Source organism: Styela clava, chromosome 13, assembly GCF_964204865.1.
Source record: "Styela clava chromosome 13, kaStyClav1.hap1.2, whole genome shotgun sequence".
Taxonomy (NCBI): Eukaryota; Metazoa; Chordata; class Ascidiacea; order Stolidobranchia; family Styelidae; genus Styela; species Styela clava.
Window position 1 is genome coordinate 17,959,306 of NC_135262.1, and position 2,972 is coordinate 17,962,277.

The following is a 2,972-nucleotide window of genomic DNA, read 5'->3' on the forward strand; positions in this document are numbered from 1 at the left end:
GGAATTATTCTAAAATTAGCCGAAGAAGTATTCGAATACTTTAATATTCAAATTTGATTCGATTTGGACAACCCTGCTAATCATTATAACATTGAAATTCCCATTTAATTTCCCACTTTAATTTTTACCACACTTCCACCATTTGACTACGAAAACCTTTATATGAAATATAACCAGAAAAGCCAAACTAATTTTGTTTGCTGTTATAATTTACATTCTTAATCTTGGAACCCAAACTAATTCAATGAGAAGACTAGGAGATGACTCTTCTAGTTCTGAGATAACCAATGATAGTGTGTACAAAGACTTGAAAAAACCTGTCTTGGAAAGACCAAAATACGAACCCAAAACTTTAGGACAAGGAGGTCATGCTGTAAGACTGATGGAACCTGGTGAAAAGGAAAAACAAGAGGAAAGCATTTAATCAGTATGTGAGTGAAAAAAATATCACTCCATCATAAAATCGAAGATACTCGACATGAACAATGCAAATCTCGTCTTCTTTTTGAATATCGGAATATGCCAACAACTCCTATTGTTCTTCCTTTTATATAATGAAGGATGGACGACACTGATTCGTACAATATTTAGTGTACTTCACACGTCACCTGTCGGTTTGTTGAGGGAAGTAATTCTGGTGAATGACTATAGTGACAAACCGCATCTCAAAGAACAATTAGAAAAGTACTTTAAAGATATTGAAAGAGCTCGCTTGATACGAACCGTAAAGCGCGAAGGACTAGTGCGAGCTCGTTTGCTTGGTGCTCCACATACTGTAGGGCAGGGATGGCGAACCACTGACCCGTGGGTCACAAGGTGACCCACTGCGTTTTATTCGTGACCCGCCAAAGCACGAATAAGTTTAAAAAAATGCTAACCTATAAACATTGATGAAACCGGCCTTAAATGAATCTAACAATAACTAAAATATTATAATGTACCGTCAGGGCTGCGATCGCTAATATTCAAATTAATTTCTGGACAGGTATGGTAATTATCAAAATCCCTAATCTCGTACGCGTTAATCAGCTATTGACTCTGACATCGTTTATGACATACCAATGCAATTGATATGTTCATTTCTCGCAACGTCTTGTCTCTTTTGGAAATGCTTCTGCAGACTGTCTTAGGGGTTATACGAGAACTAGATGTTACTTCGCATTTTATTAGTTTCTAGCCTATAATGCCATTGAGAAAACAAAATCTTTCAGACTTGAAATTAAAAACCTAGAAATCTGAAATAACAATGGGGCAGTTTAAAAGTGCCTTAATGTGGTTGAAAACCGATCGAAAAATATAACACTATCAGAGTGGAATTCCCTCCCGAACTCTTTGGAACCGTAAAATAATTTGCCGCATCATCCTAAACGTTTTTGGTAATTCATATGTGTGTTTTCTTACACTAATTTAATATATTCGAGTGCCATAATAAGTCTCTGATAGAAGTGCCGCATAAGTAAAGCCCAAAACACCAACAGAAGCTTATAAGATTTGTTTCAGAAGTTTCTTAATGATACAAGCATTGACTGAATATCTGTCACCCACTCACTTCTGTTCCGCGATAAAAATATAATTTTTGACCCATTCATTGAAAAAGGTCCGCCATCCCTGCTGTAGGGGATGTTATAACATTCTTGGATTGCCATTGCGAATGCATGGATGGTTGGCTTGAACCTTTACTTGAACGCATAATGCAGGATAAGTCAGCAGTTGTTGTTCCAGTTGTCGACAATATTGATTATGATACATTCCAATATTACTATGGTGGTCAAGAACCCCAAATTGGTGGGTTTAATTGGAGATTAAATTTTTGATGGGATTCTATTTCATATGCAAAACGAAAACGTATAAAAAGACCTGTTGATCCGATTTGTAAAGCCTATTTTTTGCACATTGGTACTTACTAAACTGGTAGGGAAATATGGGGTGGTGAAAACCTTGAATTATCTTTCAGAGTATGGATGTGTGGTGGAGTGCTAGAAACACTGCCATGTTCTCATGTATGACATGTTTATCCAAAACAGGCACCATATCAACGACCCAAGTATTTGCCCAACATAGATCGCGCAGCGGAAGTTTGGATGGATGAATACAAAAAACATTTTTATGTCAGAAATCCCCCCGCTAAATAGGAAAAATATTGGGACATAAGGGAAAGAGTAAGTTTGCGTGAACGCCTCAATTGTAAATCTTTCAAGTGGTATCTAGAAAATGTATATCCAGATTTTGATGTCCCTGAAGACAAGCCAGGAAGTTATGGGTCTCTTCGTAACAGAATGTTCAATACATATTGTTTGGATTATGCCGAACCCCCGTCACCCCGTCCTACAGGTATAAAAAATAACAGTGTATAGCTGTCATGGACAAAGTGGGAACCAATTTTTTGAATATACATTTAAACACGAAATATGGCATAATCCCGAAAGAGAAATGTGCCTAAGTGCAATGAAATCAGAGGATGGTGTAACTATGCTTGATTGTGTAGAAGATCACAGAAATTGTGATGAAAACAGTGAAGCTCAACAATGGTTTTGGGTGGGATGAAAGGAAATTTGCGCTACAGAACCACACACACAGAAGCTAACAGATCACTCGGAATGCCAAATCAAACTAGGAAGGTTCTTTCTGCTTGGTTTCTTGGCGCATGAGTTTTTGTTTCACTATTTGAGCTTTCTAGAACTGTTTAACTTCAAATGTTTTCCATGTAGAGTTGTCTGAAACGCAATAAAATTGTCGAGGACTTTTTATTTACCTTTGGGGCTTTTTTTTATCTTTTGTTCAGACTAATCTGAAGCTATTGTATTATAATGCAGTCTTAATATATCAAAGATATTGCTAGATTTAATTTTCTTTTTTACAAATATCATTGAATATCTTTGAACAATGGTCTCAAATTTGCATTTTTTGAAATAATATCAAGTACTTATTTATTGAAAAACCCTTGAAATTGAGCATGATTCAGTGGTGTAAGA

General features: G+C 36.3%; 1 pseudogene; it reads left to right on the plus strand.

Moving 5' to 3' along the window:
• The first annotated feature begins 244 nt into the window (after positions 1-244).
• Positions 245-2,544, plus strand: LOC120332972 (polypeptide N-acetylgalactosaminyltransferase 4-like; annotated as a pseudogene).
• The last annotated feature ends 428 nt before the right edge of the window (positions 2,545-2,972 follow it).